The following is a 25882-nucleotide window of genomic DNA, read 5'->3' on the forward strand; positions in this document are numbered from 1 at the left end:
GCCTGTGCTCCACTCTGACCCACCTCATGGTTTACATTATAGCACACATTGTGGCACATACATTTTTTTTCCCACAGGCCCCTCGCCTCTCTTGTTAGTGTCAGATCCACTCAGGTTAAAATACATGGATCAGAACAGCCATTCAGTTCTGCTGAGGCAGGATCCCACCGCTGGGATGTCCCCCAGTCCCATTCCCTGCTTCTCCTGGCACGGGTGGGGAAAGGAACAGCAAGTGATATCACCTACCCAGACTTCTGCTGGGCCTTCCATTCGGTCGCCCATCCCAGGGAGAAGCAGGGGAGCTCCCGTGGCACAAAGCTCGCAGCTGCAGAAATCAAGGCTGCCTCTAAGATGGTGCTTTCAAACAGCACGAGTAACTGGATGTAGGACTTGAAACACAAGGGTAACATGAAAAAGCCACCAGTCCCCACGGATGGGGCTGTTCGCAGAGACAACAGCTGCGTGCTTTCCAGCAGTGTGATGCTCACCCAACAAAGCGCTCAGCCAGCAGATGCCTCCAGCGTCTGAGCACCCATTTGGAGATGGTTTTCTTAACATCCAAGCTAAATCTCCCCTCATACAACCTGAGGTTGTTCCTTCCACTCCTGTCACTACTTACATGGGAGAAGAGCAGGACAACCCTCACCTCCACATAACCTCTCTTCAGGTAATCGTACAGAATGATAAGGTCCTCCCTGAGCCTCCTCTCTTCCAGACTAAATCATCCCAGTTCCATAAGAAGCTCCCCATAAGACTTGTGCTCTAGACACCTCACAGCTTCACTGGTCTCTTCTTTGCATGAAAAAAAAAACAACAAAAATACATACATAGATTCCTGACCAAAAAAGGTGGGAGTTAATAACCACCAAAGAGGTTCCTGTTCCCTGGCCTAATCCTGGCACTCCAACTCCTGGGTGATGCCCACAGGCTTCAAGTCAGGTCTCAAATCCATTGGACTCCCGTCAGAGAACTCCATCAAAAAGGATGTTACACATGTGACACTTACATTCATTTTGCGCCAGAAACAGCACTGCCAGCAGGAGCGGAGAGGTGACTGTCCCCCTGTACTCGGCACTGGTGATGCTGCAACTCAAGTTCTGTTTCCAGTTTTGGACCCCTCAGTGCAAGAAAGACACTGAGGCTTTGGAACGTGTTCAAAGAAGGGCAACAAAGCTGGTGAGGGCTCTGGAGCACAATGGGGCCATATGAGGAGAGGCTGCAGGAGCTGGGAATGCTCAGCCTGGAGAAGAGATGGCTCAGGGGAGACCTTCTTGCTCAATATAACTTCCTGAAGGGAGGTTGTAGTGAGCTGGGGGACAGCCTGTCCTCTTGTGTCATTATTGACAGAACTAGAGGGAATGGTTTCAAGCTGCAGCAGAGGAGATTCAGGCTGGACATTAGGAAATATTACTTCTCAGAAAGGGTGGCCAAGCACTGGAATGGACTGCCCAGGGAGCTGGTGGAGTCACCGACGCTGGGGGTGTTCAAGGAACGACTGAATGTTGTGTTGAGGGACGTGGTTTAGTGAAAGCCATTAGTAGTAGGAGAACTGTGCTAACACTCATGATTCAAATTACGCAGAAGTTCTCGGTGAGAACTGTACCTAACATTTCTCCTTCTTCAAGCAAACAGGCCCAACACGTGGTCGTAAAAATGCTTTCATCAGAAAGAAGCAGAGATGGCATGGCAGGACAGATGTACTCAGTGTGCACGTTTGAAGCCATTCGAGATCCTAGTCATTCTTGCTGTAGGACCCCTGACTTCTGTTAAAAGCTGAACGGAATACCCATTTTCCATCAGCTACCACCATCCCAAACAGCCAGCCTTCTTGCAGCCACCTGGCCCAAACATCCCTTTGGCTCTACACTTGATTCCTGCAAGAGAGATGGGAGCTCGGCACGCACACCATCCTTCCAACACCCCAGCCCAGCAGCAAGGGATCACAGCACTGGCACAGCTGAAACAAAAAGGGTGCGCGAGTTTCCTGGTAGCACTCAGTGTGAACAAATCTACCACTGAGCAACACCGTGAGCCCCCACTCACCTCAGCACAGGTCAACCTGTAACCCCAGCCTTCCCCTATCCACGTGCACACGCACACCTGTGTGCCACCCTGCCTGCTTTGCACACCCTCATGCACGCACCGCATCTTCTGCCCTCCTTTGCATTCACAGACGTGTGCAAACCATCCCTGGGAACACGGACGTGCCTACACCTACCACAAACATCCCTTTGTCTGCACCTGTGTGCAGCCCAACTCCTCAGCACACGCACTCGTTTGTGCCACCCTGTCCACGCACTCACCACGTGCCCTCCAGCATCACTGCTGCCTCGCTACAAGAAAGTCATTGAGGCACTGGAACTTGTCCATGGAAGTCTGTTTCTCCAGCAGCTCCCATTCATCATCAGCTCCCATTCTGAACTCCACTGTGCAAAACAGCAAAACTTCTCCTGCAAATGGCTGCAGTCACCAAAGCTCAGCCCACTGTCCAGGTACTAGCCTTCTCCCTTCTGTTTTCCACATTAGCCCATCTTTTTGCTCCCCAAAATGGAACTGCACTTCAACAGCCAAAACACAAACTAATACATCACTTTGCACTGCTCCTTCCCGCACCCCCAAGTAAATGGTTACCTGACATCCCCTACAGCACAGCACCTGCTCAGAAGTAACATTCAAACTCTATTCTTTCCTACTTCTTAATAGAGGACGGGAAAAACTCACTTCTGCATGGCGGTAAGGACAGTCTGTCCCCATCACATCCCTCTGTCTGCTAAAGGTGCAACTGGATCTCTTGCGGCCTGCTGGCTGCTGCTCACAAACGCAGGGAACTGCACCACACTGATTCTAAAGAGAGAAAGGAAGAAACGGGGGTGGGAAGGGGCACCCATGGTTTGCAGAGATGCTCCAGATTGTGCCGGAGATGGAATATCAGAGTGCTGGGACATTGTTTATCACTAAGGAAAACACTTGGAAGCATATTCAGTCTGCATAAGCTGTAATTCCTGGGCACAGTTAGCTTGCCTATGGCTCAGCTGGAGGAGGCGGGTGCTCTCAGACACCTGCTCAGGGGGTTCAGCTGAGACACTTGCACAATGCTGGGATCATTCTGATGGAAGCTATGTCTTCAGACACCGTGGTTCAATCCATCCAGAATTATCATGCAGAGCCTTAGCTCTTGAACAGCACTTCTTCCCCACCCTTCACTACTCCAAGCAGCTCCAACAAACTTCTCAGAAGAAACACAGGGCAGCAGAGACCTGGCAGACCATAACCAAGTGCAGCCTGCACTTGGGAGGGCAGTGCCCACTCCTTGCTTACGCCCTGCTCCAGCAGGTTAAGGAGTCTGAGCCTCACTGTCCTTTTACAGCTGAAGACTTTCAGCACCTCATGCCAACATTTCTCACTAAGATACACCCAAGGCATTGAATTCTCTTCTCACTACCTCCTCCCAGTCCTCCCCTAGGAACAGAAACCACTAAGATTCTACAGCAAACGCATCTACACTGCAAGAGCACACTGAACCACCTGCAACAGTGAAACACGGTTTTCTAGAGTGGCTTTGAAAACACACCTTTCGACAGCTGTCTCCCTGTAGCCAAAAGGAAACTGAGCAGGAAAAGAAGAGTCCAGCCTGAAACACGCCCGTGCTACTAGCCCAGGTTTTTCACGGTGAATGCAGAATCCATCCTGTTCTTGAGGTAACAAATGACCAGTGGGTCTCCCCTTGCTCCACCCCTTCTCCTTAAAAGAGAGAAAAAGAAAGAGAAAACAAGCAGAAGAAACCCAGGCGTACCTTTCCACACACAGAGCAGAAATTGGAACAGCAGCTGTCTCCTTCCTGAGACATGGTGGGGAGCATCCCAGAGGAAGCCCAGGTTCTTTGCTTCTCTCCACAGGGACTTCATGCACTCCTGGCAAGAGCTGGTTTTGTTCCTTCTTCAGCTGCTTCCATCACCAAAATCTCCTTTTGAAAAGGAACCCTAAAGAAAGAATCAGCAAATGAAAAATAATGAGCAATAACCACTTTCCCAGCTTTCTTCTGACACGCAATTTAGACTCTCGACTAGGGCAAGGTCTTAAAATCAGCTGCTTACAAGAGCTGTCCCCACATATATCCAGCTTCTGCACAGCTGCCATTATTTCGGACAGTGAGTGTAATCACAGAACCATAGAACGGCCCGGGTTGGAGGGGACCTCAAGGATCATGAAGATCAATCACCTCCCTGTCCCTGCTGGCCATCCCCTCTTCTGATGCAGCCCAGGGTACCATTTGCTCTCTGAGCTGCAAGAGCACGCTGATGGCTCACGTTCTCTTCTTCATCCACCAGGACCCCCAGGTCCTTCTCTGCGGGGCTTCTCTTAAGGACCGCTCCTCCCAGTCTGTAGGAATGCCTGGGATTCCTCCAGCCCAAGTGCAAAACCTTGCACTTTGCTGTGTTGAACCTCATTAGATTCACCTAGGCCAACCTCTCGGTCGAGGTCCCTCTGAATGGCATCCCTTCCTTCTGCTGTGTCAGACGCACCCTCAGCAAACAGCAGAGGGTGCACTCGATTGCATCATTGGTGTCCCTGATAACGATGTAAAAAAGCACTGGTCCCAAGACAGACTCCTGGATGACACCACTTAGTATCGGCCTCCACCTGGACACAGAACCATGAATCACCACCCTCTGTCTGTGGCCTTTCAACCAATACCTTCTCCACCAGGTGGTCCACCTGTCAAATCCACGTCCCTCCAATTTAGAGAGAAGGATGTGGTGGAGGGCCATGTCAAAGATCTTGCTCAAGTCCAGGTCAATGACATCTGTTTCCTTCCTTTTGTCCACAAATGCCGCCACTCCATCACAGAAGGCCGCCAGACTGGTTAGGCATGGCCTTCCCCTGGGAAAGCCATGCTGGCTCTATTTGATCACATGCTCATTCCTGATGTGATCAAGCATGTCTTTCAGGTGGATCTGTTCCTCACCATCTTCATAGCAGTTATACATTTGAATCAAATCATTGGTGTTGCTCTCACGAAGAAAACTTCTTTGTCTTCCACTCCTGCTGCAGCTGCAATGGCTGCACCAGCATGACGCACGTGTTGGACAAACCTCCAGCTCTGGCCTAGCCATGCACAGCAGCAGTCCGTCCCCCTCCCAGCTCACTCACCACTGTGCTGCTGTGCCACAAACTCGGTGCAGCAGCGAGAGCAGGCAGCACCCATCACCCTCCTCCAACTCTCACTGCCAGCTGGGATGAGGACTGACACAGCGTGCACACCCCAGCCTGGCTTTTCTGCTGAGACACCTCCCAGCAACCACCCAGCACCAAACCCAGCTCACCTCTTAGTTCTGCTCAGCCTAAGCTGCGCCCAGCTCACGTGCACACCGCAGCAGTGCTTCTGACAGGCTCTCACAGGGTGGTCTTTAGCAAGGGGGTCCAAAGCTCTGTCTCCATGTGCAGCACGCTCAGGAGAGCAACAGCTTTGCTCACCAGCTGTGGGACAAATGATCCCACACCAGCAATGACTGCAACCTTAAGCAAAGGGAGAGGCCGCCTCCTAGATCCAAATTTTAAGAAACCAACACCCAAGAGGTGTCATCTGACGTCAAATATCAGAGAAATTAAGATGACTCTTCTGCATCCAGCTTGGATCACTCCCTCACTCAGGCACACCACGATCAGATCAAGGACATGCTGCCTCTGGGCTGCCTTCAGCTTAGAGACCATAAGGGTTTGGGCTTCCAAACACTCAGCAAGCGTTTGGATGAGCCAGCTTCCTGCTGTGGAGCCCCCTGCATCACTGCTGCCCGACACAAAAGCTGCCTCCTTGGTTCCCAGCCTTACCTTCTCATGCCGTTCATCCTGCTCTGCAGCTCCTGCTCTGAATAGTCTTCTTATGTTCCCACGGGGCAGGTAGAAAATGAAGACACGGCCCCTGCCACCAAGGTCAGCTCTGCAGCACACATGACCTCAGGAGCACTTGGCTACTCATGCAAACTGCGTAGTGCAAGGAAGATTGTTGCCTGTTGCACTTCTTCTTCTCCTGGCTCAGAAAGTAGCTTTCCTACCTAGTAAATGGGAAAAGAATAGTAATAACTAAAAAAAAGAAAACAAAAGCCTGACACAAAGCAGACGTGATTGTTACTGTGGAATTCAGGAGGGCAAGGGATTTGCCCTCTATATGAAGAAGCTGACTGCTAAGGACTAAGAACAGCCATGATCACATGGAGAACTTGCAGGTCAAATTAATGACTGAACCAATCGTGGGCTTCTGGAGGTGAGGGTCTGCTCCAGGCCGCCCGGTGAAGGGAGCCTGTTGATGGGCCCTGCTTACTGCAGCTACCAGAAGCACCGCGCTCACTGACTCTTAACTTGATGGGGGATTCCAGTCAGGCTGGGAAATCAGCATGGCTGGCTGCAAGCTGTCTGAGAGACTGCTGGAGTGCACAGAGATGAACTGTGTGGCCCAAGCATTAAGCACACCAAGCAGAAGGGAAGCATTACTGGACACGGTGCACAGCAGGGCTTAAGTCTGGAGGTGGTCAGGCCTGTAGTGACCATGCCCTCCTAGAGTTCCTCATCTCGAGGAATGCGGGCCTGGCCAAAAGCAAAGTCAGGACCCTGAGCTTCAGGAGAGCCAGCCGCAGGCTGTTCCAAGAATTCTTGGACGAGAGCCACTGGAAAACCGTTCTGAGGGGCAAAGGAATGGAAAAGAGATGGGAACTTGCTCAGAAAAACTTGCTCAGAGCTGCCTACAGCTACCACAAACATCCCTGTGTGTGCACCTGTGTGCAACCCAACTCCTCAGCACACCCCTGTGCAAGCACACATTGGTGCCACCGCATCCACGCACTATCCATGTGCTCACACACACTCACGCAACCACATCCCTTAGTGCAGCCCTGTGCGCACACACACAGACACACGCGCAACCCCTTCCTTTCACTCCCAAAGTGCACACACACACCGGTACCACAATGTCTTTGCACAGCTCCAACCTTTACACACCCCTGTGCACGCACATATATGTGCGTGCTTGTCCTTGCTCACATACCCACTGACATGCACAGACCTGAGCAACCCCACTGGTTTGTACACTCATGAACACAAACGTGTGCAACAGCATCTGTGCACAAATACACACACACTGGTGGAACCCCACTGCTTTGCACAATCCTGTGCACACTCACGTGTGTCATGCACTGATTTCCCAGCCAGTCCTCGTGGGGTCTCTTACTTAGGATGGGAGTGCAGGGGAGCAGCCAGAAGCTGTTTGCATTCCCTGCTGTCTGCTGGGCAGGTTTGTTGGCGATGCTCGGGTTGCTTTGCTTTCCCTTGGGAGGTGGGAAGGAGCTTTGGGTTGGAGGCACATCCCGTGCCAGAGCTTCCCGATGGGATCAGCAGGTCTGTCAGAGAAGTGGGTGAGGTTGCACGCCAAGCTGCAGCAGAGGAAGGGGAGGAGGTCCCAGCACAGCTCTGCACCACGCTCTGCCACGCCGGGCAGCTTGTTCCTGGCTCAGCAGTGCCATCAGACAAGAAGCAGGGAAGGAAATCAAGGATGGGGGGTACCATCAAACGCAGTCGGTGCGTGCCTGTGCAGACTCACAGACTCAGAGCTTGCGGGTTGTTTCTGCTTTTGTAGCATTCGTGTGCTGTAGTTGGGCAAAAGGTCCTGCTGCTTGAATCTTCTTCTGCAAGAGCCGCCTACCAGTAAATGGCTGCGGGGATGGAGGATGTGACAGAAAGCATTTGTCTCCACAACAGCGTAGTTACACTTGGTCTAGAGAGTGAGAGAGGCAGGCAGCACTGCCTGATGTTGGTCAGGGTGAGCTCCTCCTGCCGCAGCGCCATGATGGCAGGGCTGGAGATGATCTGCAGGGCTGGCTCAGAGGTGGGAGCCGGGAATGGAAACGACGAGAGGACAGAGGTGTTAGAGCATCCAAAAAGCAATAAAGAAAAAGCACTGAAAAGCATCACAAAGCCGCAGCCAGGAGGCTTGGAGTTTTCATGAGCAGTTCCAGGATGCTAGGATAAAAAATGGTAGCAGAGCTCTCGCTGCAGGCATCCCAAAGTCAGGCAAAATGGGAACACACCCAGAGCTCGGCTGCACGCACCCCACAGCCAGAGCACTGCAAGCTGAGCTGCCTTGCTGTTTCTTGCATTCATCCCAGTCCCTGTGAATGAAGAATCGGAATGCAGCCAAAGTGTTGATTGAGCACGAGCGTGCCTTTATTCAATGGGACAAAGGAGGGCGTGAGAGGTCCAGGCTTTAAGATGGGACCAATCCTCTGTTGTTAAGGAGAGAGTAACTCAGAGCTCGTGCTGTTGCTTGGAGCCTGGCACTGGTGGCCTGATTCTACACCCCCCTCCAAGAGGCTCGGCTTCTCCTCGGTGTTGCTGACCTGAGCCTGCATGGTGGTGCTGCTGTCGGGGCACTCGGGCTGTGCTTGGGCTGGGCTGTCCTGGGACCCCTGCACTGGGTCCCAATCCACGCTGGTGCCTGTGGTGTCTGGCAGGCTCAGGTCAGCAGCTTCCGGAGGGATGGGATGAACGAGGGCTTCAACGACGATGATGTTCTTGTCTGCATTGATGGTGCCATATGGAAGGCTCTCCACTGAAATGCAGCACCCTGTGCTTCCTAACAGCTCTTCATTGATGGAAGCACAGGATGCGCTGTCGTAGCATGCCCTGCGTCTTCGGGACACACGAGGGCTCGGGTCACCTAGGAAGGAGTAGATGGACAGCGGTTAGTGTCAAACGTTCACAAGATGAATCATGAAAGAGGTTCTTGACATCTGGCTACGTAGTGGTGGTGGGCAGAAGCAAATAGGCTTCTAGCAACAGTGTCACTGTCTTGACAGTGATCCTCGTGCAGGTCCAGCTCTTGTGTTGACAAGAGACTCATTTGGGAAAGACAGGGGTGAACCAAAGATGTCAGGCACAGGCTCGAGCGCCAGAAGGAGGTACAAGCCCACTGAAAGCATGAATCCTACCTGTGCTGCTGACAAGCAGTGCTTTGAAAGCTGGATTTGCACCCTTACCTGCCAGGACCACGACTTGTGCTTCTGAGGGATCCCTGGCACTGAGCTGCAGTTGGCGTTTGGCTGCAGGGGATGGTTTGCCCAGACAGAAACAGGAACGCCAACTGCCAGCTGGTGACTCCGTCCTCTTGCTGTGAGAACTTGGTCTGGAGAGAGAAAGCAGAGCGTGCTGTCAGTCGTGGTGCAGGGTGAGGGAAGAGCTGCTCCGAGCCCTTGCCGACAGTTGCCCGTTCCTGGCAAACCCACCCGACCAATGATGATAGCGGCTGGAAAGGGAAGTCCTCTTTACCTTTCCGATGGAGAATCAATGACCGTGTGGAAGTTCCTCATTACAGCTGTGGGGCCTTCCTCCACCTCGGTGTTGCTGCTCTGTGTCGCAGCAGGAGAGCTGCTCTGGCCTCTCCTCTCAGCCTGTGCCTCCTGCAGCGTGAGCAGCTTTGTGGATGGAGGAGACACCCACACAGACTTGGGCCCGTCCAGAGAGCTGTGCCCTGCAAGGGGAAACCACAGGTAAGAGGGAGGATCAGAAGGCAGCCGCACAGCCATCCCAGTTCTGCATTTCTCTCAGACTTGCTTATCAGAGCCACTGGAAGAAGAGGAGCTCAAAAGAACCGTGTGCTCAGAGGTATGCTCGTGGCAAAGGACACAGCCACAATTAAGAGCAGCTCACTGTATTGAAACAGGCAAACAAAAAACCTAGAAAAACTAGGGGGCAGGGACCTCGGAAAGCTTTGCTGCCACACTTCAATCAAGCTTCACCTGCTTGCAAAACATCTGAACGGCAGTGACGGTTTTCTCCATGGAAGCTTTGGGTTTGGACACTCTCAGGACCCAGGAACGGGGCACCATATTCTAATCTAAACCCCGAAGCCTGCTGTCTCCTTGACAGAAAAAGCATTTTCAAAGGTCTTGGAGAAGGCCTGGCTTGGATCAAGGTGTCAGATCAAGATCAAGCTAATGGAGGAAGACGCTCACCTGCCCTCTCTCCCACGGCTGGCGTGGATTTGGAGGGGAAGAGGACGTCTGTGTGGCTGATGAGGAACTCCACAACATCTGACTGCGTCTGCAGCTCCTTGCACGCAGCTTCTCCGCTGGCGCAGGCGGACTGGCTCTGCTGGGATCTGAAGAAAAGGCAGATCTTACAAGTCATTTCCCCAGGATCATTTCCCCCAGTCTGAATTTCTGTAGCCAAAACCTGACAAGTTGGGCTCTGGAGACTTCCGCAGTGGGCAATCAGCGATGCCACTGACAAAATTCTCCTGGATGATCAGGGACACAGCAGTCCCAGCTAAACAAGTGAGTAGAAACTGTCACCTGGAAATTGTGCCCCTGGGGTTGGGCCAGAGCAGAAGTAAGCATCGTGTTGAAACGGAAGTTTACCTTAAGAGGTTTGGAGCCCACACTATCGCCAAGTTCTGAGCATGCATGTTGGTGATGGAGCAGTTCCCGGCCAGAGACGCCAAGTGTCTCATAAGGTATTCCAGCGTCCTGGAAAACAAGAGGGGCAGATGTTCAGCACCAAAAAGCAATCCGTGCTGCAGCGCACAAAACAAACCTCACTTCATGCCGGTTGTTGTCATTGCTACCGTCCCTGAATATGAAGTAGGTAAAACATTCCCAATGCCACCACACTGCAGCACCAAGCCCCAGCACAGCACAGCCGCAGCCATCGGCTGCACCAACCGTGCCCCCGTACCAAGGAACTGACCCAATCAACCGACCCGACGCAGCCTTCAGCCGCTTCAGCGTGCACAGGCATGATGCTGCCAGCGTGAGGCAACACCTGGAATCGCATCATGGCCCTCTGAAAGGCAGCAGGGCTGAACTCAGCAGACCGAGCGCAGCACTGACCTGTAGTGAGGAGCGGGCAGCTGCTGGATGGCATCCTGCATGCTGAGCAGCCGCTCCTCCTCCGTCGCAGCGCAAACAGCGTCCTGGAAAAAGGCAGGAAGGGATTCAGACACCAGGCGGGAATAGCAAAGGAAAGGGAATTCTTCCAAGCGTCGTGAATAGCTTAAATAAGCACCTCCTGGCACCACCAAAAGTGGCATCAGCCTGAGGCAGGATGTGGCAAAGACATGCCTCATGGGGCTAACAGAAATAAGACCTCGGAGCTGGGGCACTGCTGCAACCATCAGCCAGGACGCCCAGGGGAGAGGTGAGTGTCATTTCCAAGACATTGCCCTGAGCTTACCGAGAACTTGGCATACAGCTGCTCGGTCAGCAGAGGGTTCGGGAGCTCCCTGAAGTACATCTTGCAGAGGGAGCTCACGCTGTGAATGTCTCGGACGCTGAGCTCGGGAACCTGCTCCAACTCAAACTCATGGCTGCAGAGAAGGACACAGGATTGGGCAGAGGGCTTTGAGAAAGAGGAAAGCAAGTCCAAAGCCACACAGAATACAGTCAAGAAAAGGAAGGGGTTCCTCTGAACGCCCGCAGCATGGCACGTGCCCCTGCTGACAGCTGTGTCAGTCGCAGCACTCTTACCGTAGGCGCTGGATCCTGGACGCCATGCCGGACAGGCGGTAGATCCCCTGCACCACGCCATGCTGCTCAATGAACTCGGCGCAGCTCTGCAGGACCTGGGGGACTACAGAACAAGAGCCAGCGGTTAGCTCAGCTTCTTACTCAAGTCCTGCTTCAGGCCCTGCTCTTCTCACATCCCACCCAGTAAGCCCAGCCGGGCCACCGCTTGCTTCCTCCTTAGAGGAGAAAGCTGGCAGAGACAGCTGTGAGGAAACTGCACAGAGACGTGTTCTTGGCTTTCCAGAAATGCCACCACCAATCAACAGCCTGGAGAAAGTAATTCTGGCAAAACCACAGACACTGCAAGTCCCATCACAGCTCCCTGGGGAATGGAGGAATGCAATCTCAAGTCCAGAAGAGCTAGGAAAAGGATGCAGGATGCTCTGTTTGGCCAGAAGGCTTCCTATGTTTTCAGACTGAAACAATTGTTGGATATGATCTCCCTTTTATCTTTAGATGCCCAGCGGAGGGAGATCTCAGCAATGGGCTGTTCCTTACCATCACGGCCAGAGCGGAGAAGGTGCTCCCCCAGGTCACACCCAAACACCCCTTCCTTCGCTGGCTCCGGCTGCTCCGATCTCCTGGGGCGAGCCTTCACCACCGAACGAAGGAAGGTGCTGAGCTTGCCCCGTTTCCTCGGCACTGCAAAGAAACAAAACAAAGAAACCAGTTCATTTCAGGCTTGGCTCGGTTGGACGAGGCTGAGCGTAACGCCTTCGACCGAGCACGGAACATCGGGAAGAACATTCCCAACAAGGACACGCAAGAACGGATTTTCCCCGTCCCTGCACGTGCCCAAGGCCAGGTCAGAAGGGGCCCCGGACAGCCTGCTCTCGACTCCTGCTAAATGCGTCGGCTGCCGACCCAGACTGAGGCAGAGGCCATGGAGCCTGAGGATGATCCTTTAGGCCCCTGCCAATCCCAAGCCATTCCAGGAGGATTCTGTGACTTCCCCAAGCCCAACAATAAACACAGTGGGATTGGGACAGATCTCTGCGTGTTCCCATGGACCTTAATGCAGTCCTGTTGCTAATCTTGCTCAACGCTAGCATTAACGAACCCCCTGAAAGCCACGCTCTGACCCCATTTTACTAACCCGCATTGTCAAATGTAACATGTGTACCTGGCTTTGGCAATGAATTGATGAGGGACTCGGGAACTTTTCCACTGATGAGCTCCACGCACTCACCAGGGAAAAACCCAACCTGTAACAAGAACAAAAAGAGAGGAGGGCATTAGCCTGAGCCCAGAGCCCAAGGGAATGTCCCCTGACAGCGACACAGGGCAACCGTTTGCATCCGGAAGCCATCCTGTGCAGGCAGAGCAGCTCCAAGCTGATATTCCTGACTCTACTGAAGTTGGGCTCTCTAGTCGAAAGCATGTGCCTACCTGAAAGCCACGCTTGCCTCTCCACCGGGGGCTCAGCTCCTTTGGTGGCATATCAATAATGCACACCAAGTCTCCCACCTGCAAGAGATTGAAACGTCAATCCCAGCTTCAGCACAGCTGGCAGGAAAGCACAGCTCAAATAACTGCCTTCTTCTGCGCCACAGAATATCCTAAAGCTAGACAGCAATTGCACCAATGCAGCCCCAAGGCATTTTCCCTTCTAAAACTGAACTTGGAGGTACAAGGGTCACACAACATACACAGTACAGCTGTGCAGTAGGAAACAGGTCTCAAAATCAGCAGGCTCTCTGCCAAAGGCTATGGAAGAGCTCCACTTTAACCACGGGCATCGGTTAGCAGGGCTTCCTGAACACATCTGCACACTTCACACACCCGTCTGCTGTTGCTCAGAGACCAGGCTCCCATACTGGGCAGGATCTGCTTGATTACAAGGTTCAAATGCCCAATCCAACCATACTGGAGAGATGGCTGAACTCCTCCTGACCCAGCGCAAGTCTAAGCTGGAACCGAACCTTCGAAGCTTCACCTCACGAGACATTCTGAAGGTGTCTGTGAATATTCCTGAGCCGTTCACACCCTAGACTACTCTCCCGTGCATGACAACAAGGAACGCCTGTAACTGCTTACCTCCAGGGAGACTTCATCCGGCCCCTGGGCGACGTAACGCTTAATAACATGGGCTGCCGCAATCGCTGGCACGTTGAAAGATGACTCCGCACGCACCAGCTGCGGCTTCCACATGTTATCAGCCTGCAAAACAGAGCACAGGCCGTGGTCAGGAGCTGAGGACAAACCAGGAGGATTTCAAGGTGAGGAGCACATCTGCAGAGAAAGCTGCAGGAAATGCGCTCCCTCCTGCTCAGGAGCACTTCAGAAGGAGCTGCACTTCTCATCACAGTTGTTTCTCTTCCTGGCATGCAGCAGGATCGCCAGGCCATGCAAAGATGCATCTCTCTCTACACAGACTCATCAGCAATGGCACTGGCGTGGACAGGTGGCCTGGCCCCCTTTGGCCCACTCTTTCCTGTAGGAGAGTACATCTGCAGCTCCCTCTGCTAGCTCAACACAGGGAACAAAGACAAGTCAGAGCTTCATACTGTACCTCCGTGCCCGCTACCTCGGGCTCACATCTGATCTCGCTGCATGCGTTGCCCATCCCAGCAGGTGTGACAAGCTGGAACAGAGCAGAAACACACTTCTGTTTTCTCTATTCACCCAGCACAGTATGGAGGGACTTCTTCAGAGCTACCCTTGCATACCCTGCGGCATAGGCAAGTGTTCGAGAAACTACCCCTTGCTTCAGTAAATTCAAACGTGACAGCCTCTGAGGCAGTGCTGTACCAAGTTGCTATCCCTCTGCCAGCAGATGGGGACTCTGGCACAGAGCAGCAGATGCATTCGCCCAGAGCGCTCTGACAGTGCGACAGCAGGGCATTAGACAGCACTCTTCTGAGGGCTGAGCTGGAGGGCAGTGAAGAAACCCACGGCATGCAAAACGACGTGGTGGGACAAAAGATGGCACGTACCTGGCAACGAGATCACCTCAGGCTATCTGCAGCAGTTCCTGGTCACTCTGCTCAGATCTTATGAGAGCAAAAGCTGCACCAAGGCAGTGGGCAGAGGGTGGGCAGAGGAGAGAGAAAGAGCAGGTCAGTGAGCAGGAATAAGACAGCCATGGAATAAAGCACACAGCACAACTGTCCCATCCACTTGCTGCAAGACATGCTGAGTCTCAGGCTATGTGATGCCTGTCCGCCCAGCAGCTTTACTCTGCTTCCACAACTGAGCAAAGAAGACGGCTGAAGAAGCATGGGACGGGTGGTACTTTTATGAATACCCCCTTTGGGACGTGTCTACCGGGGGAAAATGACGTCTGATGCGCAAGAGTAAGCAATACGGTGCTGGGAGCTCCGACAGCCAGCACTTCTCAACACCTCACTGCCCACCCGTCCATCCCACGCCGGCTCAGCTTACCTACAGGATGCTGCGCACGATGGTACTCAAACAAAGGCACTAAAGGCACAAGAACAACAAGCCAAACAACCACTCCGAACTCCTACACGCCCACAAAGGAACATAGAACACACCACTCCTCTCCACATGCCAGCTGCTTATGACATCACCAACAGCCACCAGCCTGGTCCACCATGACCCCCCACAAGGGGGGGAGGCAAGACCCCCTGGTCACATGTGATTCCAACACGGCACCACAACATTCCAGAACTCAGGGTGGGGTTGGAATTACGTCCTGGTGTGGCAGCGCAATGGGAGGTGTTTGGGCACAGCTGAAGAGCTGACAGACACCGGAGGTTTCCAAAGGAGGGTGCCAGGTTAACTCTCAGCATTCTTTTGCAGGGCTCTTTGGGATGCTTCAAACCCATTTCACTGCCTAGGTCATTTCTAGCAAGTCCAGCTGACAAATGCTCACTTTGTCTGGGTAACGCCTCTATGCATCATGAATGAAAAAGAAAATAAAATGGGCACGCGACCCTGTGAAACTTACCTCTCTGCTCTTGTTGTCAGCCAGACACCCAAGATGAGCATTGCGTGTCCCTGCTCCTGAATCAGATGCACCCAAGCCTGTGCTCCACTCTGACCCACCTCATGGTTTACATTATAGCACACATTGTGGCACATACATTTTTTTTCCCACAGGCCCCTCGCCTCTCTTGTTAGTGTCAGATCCACTCAGGTTAAAATACATGGATCAGAACAGCCATTCAGTTCTGCTGAGGCAGGATCCCACCGCTGGGATGTCCCCCAGTCCCATTCCCTGCTTCTCCTGGCACGGGTGGGGAAAGGAACAGCAAGTGATATCACCTACCCAGACTTCTGCTGGGCCTTCCATTCGGTCGCCCATCCCAGGGAGAAGCAGGGGAGCTCCCGTGGCACAAAGCTCGCAGCTGCAGAAATCAAGGCTGCCTCTAAGATGGTGCTTTCAAACAGCACGAGTAACTGGATGTAGGACTTGAAACACAAGGGTAACATGAAAAAGCCACCAGTCCCCACGGATGGGGCTGTTCGCAGAGACAACAGCTGCGTGCTTTCCAGCAGTGTGATGCTCACCCAACAAAGCGCTCAGCCAGCAGATGCCTCCAGCGTCTGAGCACCCATTTGGAGATGGTTTTCTTAACATCCAAGCTGAATCTCCCCTCATACAACCTGAGGTTGTTCCTTCCACTCCTGTCACTACTTACATGGGAGAAGAGCAGGACAACCCTCACCTCCACATAACCTCTCTTCAGGTAATCGTACAGAATGATAAGGTCCTCCCTGAGCCTCCTCTCTTCCAGACTAAATCATCCCAGTTCCATAAGAAGCTCCCCATAAGACTTGTGCTCTAGACACCTCACAGCTTCACTGGTCTCTTCTTTGCATGAAAAAAAAAACAACAAAAATACATACATAGATTCCTGACCAAAAAAGGTGGGAGTTAATAACCACCAAAGAGGTTCCTGTTCCCTGGCCTAATCCTGGCACTCCAACTCCTGGGTGATGCCCACAGGCTTCAAGTCAGGTCTCAAATCCATTGGACTCCCGTCAGAGAACTCCATCAAAAAGGATGTTACACATGTGACACTTACATTCATTTTGCGCCAGAAACAGCACTGCCAGCAGGAGCGGAGAGGTGACTGTCCCCCTGTACTCGGCACTGGTGATGCTGCAACTCAAGTTCTGTTTCCAGTTTTGGACCCCTCAGTGCAAGAAAGACACTGAGGCTTTGGAACGTGTTCAAAGAAGGGCAACAAAGCTGGTGAGGGCTCTGGAGCACAATGGGGCCATATGAGGAGAGGCTGCAGGAGCTGGGAATGCTCAGCCTGGAGAAGAGATGGCTCAGGGGAGACCTTCTTGCTCAATATAACTTCCTGAAGGGAGGTTGTAGTGAGCTGGGGGACGGCCTGTCCTCTTGTGTCATTATTGACAGAACTAGAGGGAATGGTTTCAAGCTGCAGCAGAGGAGATTCAGGCTGGACATTAGGAAATATTACTTCTCAGAAAGGGTGGCCAAGCACTGGAATGGACTGCCCAGGGAGCTGGTGGAGTCACCGACGCTGGGGGTGTTCAAGGAACGACTGAATGTTGTGTTGAGGGACGTGGTTTAGTGAAAGCCATTAGTAGTAGGAGAACTGTGCTAACACTCATGATTCAAATTACGCAGAAGTTCTCGGTGAGAACTGTACCTAACATTTCTCCTTCTTCAAGCAAACAGGCCCAACACGTGGTCGTAAAAATGCTTTCATCAGAAAGAAGCAGAGATGGCATGGCAGGACAGATGTACTCAGTGTGCACGTTTGAAGCCATTCGAGATCCTAGTCATTCTTGCTGTAGGACCCCTGACTTCTGTTAAAAGCTGAACGGAATACCCATTTTCCATCAGCTACCACCATCCCAAACAGCCAGCCTTCTTGCAGCCACCTGGCCCAAACATCCCTTTGGCTCTACACTTGATTCCTGCAAGAGAGATGGGAGCTCGGCACGCACACCATCCTTCCAACACCCCAGCCCAGCAGCAAGGGATCACAGCACTGGCACAGCTGAAACAAAAAGGGTGCGCGAGTTTCCTGGTAGCACTCAGTGTGAACAAATCTACCACTGAGCAACACCGTGAGCCCCCACTCACCTCAGCACAGGTCAACCTGTAACCCCAGCCTTCCCCTATCCACGTGCACACGCACACCTGTGTGCCACCCTGCCTGCTTTGCACACCCTCATGCACGCACCGCATCTTCTGCCCTCCTTTGCATTCACAGACGTGTGCAAACCATCCCTGGGAACACGGACGTGCCTACACCTACCACAAACATCCCTTTGTCTGCACCTGTGTGCAGCCCAACTCCTCAGCACACGCACTCGTTTGTGCCACCCTGTCCACGCACTCACCACGTGCCCTCCAGCATCACTGCTGCCTCGCTACAAGAAAGTCATTGAGGCACTGGAACTTGTCCATGGAAGTCTGTTTCTCCAGCAGCTCCCATTCATCATCAGCTCCCATTCTGAACTCCACTGTGCAAAACAGCAAAACTTCTCCTGCAAATGGCTGCAGTCACCAAAGCTCAGCCCACTGTCCAGGTACTAGCCTTCTCCCTTCTGTTTTCCACATTAGCCCATCTTTTTGCTCCCCAAAATGGAACTGCACTTCAACAGCCAAAACACAAACTAATACATCACTTTGCACTGCTCCTTCCCGCACCCCCAAGTAAATGGTTACCTGACATCCCCTACAGCACAGCACCTGCTCAGAAGTAACATTCAAACTCTATTCTTTCCTACTTCTTAATAGAGGACGGGAAAAACTCACTTCTGCATGGCGGTAAGGACAGTCTGTCCCCATCACATCCCTCTGTCTGCTAAAGGTGCAACTGGATCTCTTGCGGCCTGCTGGCTGCTGCTCACAAACGCAGGGAACTGCACCACACTGATTCTAAAGAGAGAAAGGAAGAAACGGGGGTGGGAAGGGGCACCCATGGTTTGCAGAGATGCTCCAGATTGTGCCGGAGATGGAATATCAGAGTGCTGGGACATTGTTTATCACTAAGGAAAACACTTGGAAGCATATTCAGTCTGCATAAGCTGTAATTCCTGGGCACAGTTAGCTTGCCTATGGCTCAGCTGGAGGAGGCGGGTGCTCTCAGACACCTGCTCAGGGGGTTCAGCTGAGACACTTGCACAATGCTGGGATCATTCTGATGGAAGCTATGTCTTCAGACACCGTGGTTCAATCCATCCAGAATTATCATGCAGAGCCTTAGCTCTTGAACAGCACTTCTTCCCCACCCTTCACTACTCCAAGCAGCTCCAACAAACTTCTCAGAAGAAACACAGGGCAGCAGAGACCTGGCAGACCATAACCAAGTGCAGCCTGCACTTGGGAGGGCAGTGCCCACTCCTTGCTTACGCCCTGCTCCAGCAGGTTAAGGAGTCTGAGCCTCACTGTCCTTTTACAGCTGAAGACTTTCAGCACCTCATGCCAACATTTCTCACTAAGATACACCCAAGGCATTGAATTCTCTTCTCACTACCTCCTCCCAGTCCTCCCCTAGGAACAGAAACCACTAAGATTCTACAGCAAACGCATCTACACTGCAAGAGCACACTGAACCACCTGCAACAGTGAAACACGGTTTTCTAGAGTGGCTTTGAAAACACACCTTTCGACAGCTGTCTCCCTGTAGCCAAAAGGAAACTGAGCAGGAAAAGAAGAGTCCAGCCTGAAACACGCCCGTGCTACTAGCCCAGGTTTTTCACGGTGAATGCAGAATCCATCCTGTTCTTGAGGTAACAAATGACCAGTGGGTCTCCCCTTGCTCCACCCCTTCTCCTTAAAAGAGAGAACAAGAAAGAGAAAACAAGCAGAAGAAACCCAGGCGTACCTTTCCACACACAGAGCAGAAATTGGAACAGCAGCTGTCTCCTTCCTGAGACATGGTGGGGAGCATCCCAGAGGAAGCCCAGGTTCTTTGCTTCTCTCCACAGGGACTTCAAGCACTCCTGGCAAGAGCTGGTTTTGTTCCTTCTTCAGCTGCTTCCATCACCAAAATCTCCTTTTGAAAAGGAACCCTAAAGAAAGAATCAGCAAATGAAAAATAATGAGCAATAACCACTTTCCCAGCTTTCTTCTGACATGCAATTTAGACTCTCGACTAGGGCAAGGTCTTAAAATCAGCTGCTTACAAGAGCTGTCCCCACATATATCCAGCTTCTGCACAGCTGCCATTATTTCGGACAGCGAGTGTAATCACAGAACCATAGAACGGCCCGGGTTGGAGGGGACCTCAAGGATCATGAAGATCAATCACCTCCCTGTCCCTGCTGGCCATCCCCTCTTCTGATGCAGCCCAGGGTACCATTTGCTCTCTGAGCTGCAAGAGCACGCTGATGGCTCACGTTCTCTTCTTCATCCACCAGGACCCCCAGGTCCTTCTCTGCGGGGCTTCTCTTAAGGACCGCTCCTCCCAGTCTGTAGGAATGCCTGGGATTCCTCCAGCCCAAGTGCAAAACCTTGCACTTTGCTGTGTTGAACCTCATTAGATTCACCTAGGCCAACCTCTCGGGCGAGGTCCCTCTGAATGGCATCCCTTCCTTCCGCTGTGTCAGACGCACCCTCAGCAAACAGCAGAGGGTGCACTCGATTGCATCACTGGTGTCCCTGATAACGATGTAAAAAAGCACTGGTCCCAAGACAGACTCCTGGATGACACCACTTGGTATCGGCCTCCACCTGGACACAGAACCATGAATCACCACCCTCTGTCTGTGGCCTTTCAACCAATACCTTCTCCACCAGGTGGTCCACCTGTCAAATCCACGTCCCTCCAATTTAGAGAGAAGGATGTGGTGGAGGGCCATGTCAAAGATCTTGCTCAAGTCCAGGTCAATGACATCTGTTTCCTTCCTTTTGTCCACAAATGCCGCCACTCCATCACAGAAGGCCGCCAGACTGGTTAGGCATGGCCTTCCCCTGGGAAAGCCACGCTGGCTCTATTTGATCACATGCTCATTCCTGATGTGATCAAGCATGTCTTTCAGGTGGATCTGTTCCTCACCATCTTCATAGCAGTTATACATTTGAATCAAATCATTGGTGTTGCTCTCACGAAGAAAACTTCTTTGTCTTCTACTCCTGCTGCAGCTGCAATGGCTGCACCAGCATGACGCACGTGTTGGACAAACCTCCAGCTCTGGCCTAGCCATGCACAGCAGCAGTCCGTCCCCCTCCCAGCTCACTCACCACTGTGCTGCTGTGCCACAAACTCGGTGCAGCAGCGAGAGCAGGCAGCACCCATCACCCTCCTCCAACTCTCACTGCCAGCTGGGATGAGGACTGACACAGCGTGCACACCCCAGCCTGGCTTTTCTGCTGAGACACCTCCCAGCAACCACCCAGCACCAAACCCAGCTCACCTCTTAGTTCTGCTCAGCCTAAGCTGCGCCCAGCTCACGTGCACACCGCAGCAGTGCTTCTGACAGGCTCTCACAGGGTGGTCTTTAGCAAGGGGGTCCAAAGCTCTGTCTCCACGTGCAGCACGCTCAGGAGAGCAACAGCTCTGCTCACCAGCTGTGGGACAAATGATCCCACACCAGCAATGACTGCAACCTTAAGCAAAGGGAGAGGCCGCCTCCTAGATCCAAATTTTAGGAAACCAACACCCAAGAGGTGTCACCTGAAGTCAAATATCAGAGAAATTAAGATGACTCTTCTGCATCCAGCTTGGATCACTCCCTCACTCAGGCACACCACGATCAGATCAAGGACATGCTGCCTCTGGGCTGCCTTCAGCTTAGAGACCATAAGGGTTTGGGCTTCCAAACACTCAGCAAGCGTTTGGATGAGCCAGCTTCCTGCTGGGGAGCCCCCTGCATCACTGCTGCCCGACACAAAAGCTGCCTCCTTGGTTCCCAGCCTTACCTTCTCATGCCGTTCATCCTGCTCTGCAGCTCCTGCTCTGAATAGTCTTCTTATGTTCCCACGGGGCAGGTAGAAAATGAAGACACGGCCCCTGCCACCAAGGTCAGCTCTGCAGCACACATGACCTCAGGAGCACTTGGCTACTCATGCAAACTGCATAGTGCAAGGAAGATTGTTGCCTGTTGCACTTCTTCTTCTCCTGGCTCAGAAAGTAGCTTTCCTACCTAGTAAATGGGAAAAGAATAGTAATAACTAAAAAAAAGAAAACAAAAGCCTGACACAAAGCAGACGTGATTGTTACTGTGGAATTCAGGAGGGCAAGGGATTTGCCCTCTATATGAAGAAGCTGACTGCTAAGGACTAAGAACAGCCATGATCACATGGAGAACTTGCAGGTCAAATTAATGACTGAACCAATCGTGGGCTTCTGGAGGTGAGGGTCTGCTCCAGGCCGCCCGGTGAAGGGAGCCTGTTGATGGGCCCTGCTTACTGCAGCTACCAGAAGCACCGCGCTCACTGACTCTTAACTTGATGGGGGATTCCAGTCAGGCTGGGAAATCAGCATGGCTGGCTGCAAGCTGTCTGAGAGACTGCTGGAGTGCACAGAGATGAACTGTGTGGCCCAAGCATTAAGCACACCAAGCAGAAGGGAAGCATTACTGGACACGGTGCACAGCAGGGCTTAAGTCTGGAGGTGGTCAGGCCTGTAGTGACCATGCCCTCCTAGAGTTCCTCATCTCGAGGAATGCGGGCCTGGCCAAAAGCAAAGTCAGGACCCTGAGCTTCAGGAGAGCCAGCCGCAGGCTGTTCCAAGAATTCTTGGACGAGAGCCACTGGAAAACCGTTCTGAGGGGCAAAGGAATGGAAAAGAGATGGGAACTTGCTCAGAAAAACTTGCTCAGAGCTGCCTACAGCTACCACAAACATCCCTGTGTGTGCACCTGTGTGCAACCCAACTCCTCAGCACACCCCTGTGCAAGCACACATTGGTGCCACCGCATCCACGCACTATCCATGTGCTCACACACACTCACGCAACCACATCCCTTAGTGCAGCCCTGTGCGCACACACACAGACACACGCGCAACCCCTTCCTTTCACTCCCAAAGTGCACACACACACCGGTACCACAATGTCTTTGCACAGCTCCAACCTTTACACACCCCTGTGCACGCACATATATGTGCGTGCTTGTCCTTGCTCACATACCCACTGACATGCACAGACCTGAGCAACCCCACTGGTTTGTACACTCATGAACACAAACGTGTGCAACAGCATCTGTGCACAAATACACACACACTGGTGGAACCCCACTGCTTTGCACAATCCTGTGCACACTCACGTGTGTCATGCACTGATTTCCCAGCCAGTCCTCGTGGGGTCTCTTACTTAGGATGGGAGTGCAGGGGAGCAGCCAGAAGCTGTTTGCATTCCCTGCTGTCTGCTGGGCAGGTTTGTTGGCGATGCTCGGGTTGCTTTGCTTTCCCTTGGGAGGTGGGAAGGAGCTTTGGGTTGGAGGCACATCCCGTGCCAGAGCTTCCCGATGGGATCAGCAGGTCTGTCAGAGAAGTGGGTGAGGTTGCACGCCAAGCTGCAGCAGAGGAAGGGGAGGAGGTCCCAGCACAGCTCTGCACCACGCTCTGCCACGCCGGGCAGCTTGTTCCTGGCTCAGCAGTGCCATCAGACAAGAAGCAGGGAAGGAAATCAAGGATGGGGGGTACCATCAAACGCAGTCGGTGCGTGCCTGTGCAGACTCACAGACTCAGAGCTTGCGGGTTGTTTCTGCTTTTGTAGCATTCGTGTGCTGTAGTTGGGCAAAAGGTCCTGCTGCTTGAATCTTCTTCTGCAAGAGCCGCCTACCAGTAAATGGCTGCGGGGATGGAGGATGTGACAGAAAGCATTTGTCTCCACAACAGCGTAGTTACACTTGGTCTAGAGAGTGAGAGAGGCAGGCAGCACTGCCTGATGTTGGTCAGGGTGAGCTCCTCCTGCCGCAGCGCCATGATGGCAGGGCTGGAGATGATCTGCAGGGCTGGCTCAGAGGTGGGAGCCGGGAATGGAAACGACGAGAGGACAGAGGTGTTAGAGCATCCAAAAAGCAATAAAGAAAAAGCACTGAAAAGCATCACAAAGCCGCAGCCAGGAGGCTTGGAGTTTTCATGAGCAGTTCCAGGATGCTAGGATAAAAAATGGTAGCAGAGCTCTCGCTGCAGGCATCCCAAAGTCAGGCAAAATGGGAACACACCCAGAGCTCGGCTGCACGCACCCCACAGCCAGAGCACTGCAAGCTGAGCTGCCTTGCTGTTTCTTGCATTCATCCCAGTCCCTGTGAATGAAGAATCGGAATGCAGCCAAAGTGTTGATTGAGCACGAGCGTGCCTTTATTCAATGGGACAAAGGAGGGCGTGAGAGGTCCAGGCTTTAAGATGGGACCAATCCTCTGTTGTTAAGGAGAGAGTAACTCAGAGCTCGTGCTGTTGCTTGGAGCCTGGCACTGGTGGCCTGATTCTACACCCCCCTCCAAGAGGCTCGGCTTCTCCTCGGTGTTGCTGACCTGAGCCTGCATGGTGGTGCTGCTGTCGGGGCACTCGGGCTGTGCTTGGGCTGGGCTGTCCTGGGACCCCTGCACTGGGTCCCAATCCACGCTGGTGCCTGTGGTGTCTGGCAGGCTCAGGTCAGCAGCTTCCGGAGGGATGGGATGAACGAGGGCTTCAACGACGATGATGTTCTTGTCTGCATTGATGGTGCCATATGGAAGGCTCTCCACTGAAATGCAGCACCCTGTGCTTCCTAACAGCTCTTCATTGATGGAAGCACAGGATGCGCTGTCGTAGCATGCCCTGCGTCTTCGGGACACACGAGGGCTCGGGTCACCTAGGAAGGAGTAGATGGACAGCGGTTAGTGTCAAACGTTCACAAGATGAATCATGAAAGAGGTTCTTGACATCTGGCTACGTAGTGGTGGTGGGCAGAAGCAAATAGGCTTCTAGCAACAGTGTCACTGTCTTGACAGTGATCCTCGTGCAGGTCCAGCTCTTGTGTTGACAAGAGACTCATTTGGGAAAGACAGGGGTGAACCAAAGATGTCAGGCACAGGCTCGAGCGCCAGAAGGAGGTACAAGCCCACTGAAAGCATGAATCCTACCTGTGCTGCTGACAAGCAGTGCTTTGAAAGCTGGATTTGCACCCTTACCTGCCAGGACCACGACTTGTGCTTCTGAGGGATCCCTGGCACTGAGCTGCAGTTGGCGTTTGGCTGCAGGGGATGGTTTGCCCAGACAGAAACAGGAACGCCAACTGCCAGCTGGTGACTCCGTCCTCTTGCTGTGAGAACTTGGTCTGGAGAGAGAAAGCAGAGCGTGCTGTCAGTCGTGGTGCAGGGTGAGGGAAGAGCTGCTCCGAGCCCTTGCCGACAGTTGCCCGTTCCTGGCAAACCCACCCGACCAATGATGATAGCTGCTGGAAAGGGAAGTCCTCTTTACCTTTCCGATGGAGAATCAATGACCGTGTGGAAGTTCCTCATTACAGCTGTGGGGCCTTCCTCCACCTCGGTGTTGCTGCTCTGTGTCGCAGCAGGAGAGCTGCTCTGGCCTCTCCTCTCAGCCTGTGCCTCCTGCAGCGTGAGCAGCTTTGTGGATGGAGGAGACACCCACACAGACTTGGGCCCGTCCAGAGAGCTGTGCCCTGCAAGGGGAAACCACAGGTAAGAGGGAGGATCAGAAGGCAGCCGCACAGCCATCCCAGTTCTGCATTTCTCTCAGACTTGCTTATCAGAGCCACTGGAAGAAGAGGAGCTCAAAAGAACCGTGTGCTCAGAGCTATGCTCGTGGCAAAGGACACAGCCACAATTAAGAGCAGCTCACTGTATCGAAACAGGCAAACAAAAAACCTAGAAAAACTAGGGGGCAGGGACCTCGGAAAGCTTTGCTGCCACACTTCAATCAAGCTTCACCTGCTTGCAAAACATCTGAACGGCAGTGACGGTTTTCTCCATGGAAGCTTTGGGTTTGGACACTCTCAGGACCCAGGAACGGGGCACCATATTCTAATCTAAAGCCAGAAGCCTGCTGTCTCCTCGACAGAAAAAGCATTTTCAAAGGTCTTGGAGAAGGCCTGGCTTGGATCAAGGTGTCAGATCAAGATCAAGCTAATGGAGGAAGACGCTCACCTGCCCTCTCTCCCACGGCTGGCGTGGATTTGGAGGGGAAGAGGACGTCTGTGTGGCTGATGAGGAACTCCACAACATCTGACTGCGTCTGCAGCTCCTTGCACGCAGCTTCTCCGCTGGCGCAGGCGGACTGGCTCTGCTGGGATCTGAAGAAAAGGCAGATCTTACAAGTCATTTCCCCAGGATCATTTCCCCCAGTCTGAATTTCTGTAGCCAAAACCTGACAAGTTGGGCTCTGGAGACTTCCGCAGTGGGCAATCAGCGATGCCACTGACAAAATTCTCCTGGATGATCAGGGACACAGCAGTCCCAGCTAAACAAGTGAGTAGAAACTGTCACCT

The sequence above is a fragment of the Excalfactoria chinensis genome, chromosome Z (genome assembly GCF_039878825.1).
Source record: "Excalfactoria chinensis isolate bCotChi1 chromosome Z, bCotChi1.hap2, whole genome shotgun sequence".
NCBI classification, from domain to species: Eukaryota; Metazoa; Chordata; class Aves; order Galliformes; family Phasianidae; genus Excalfactoria; species Excalfactoria chinensis.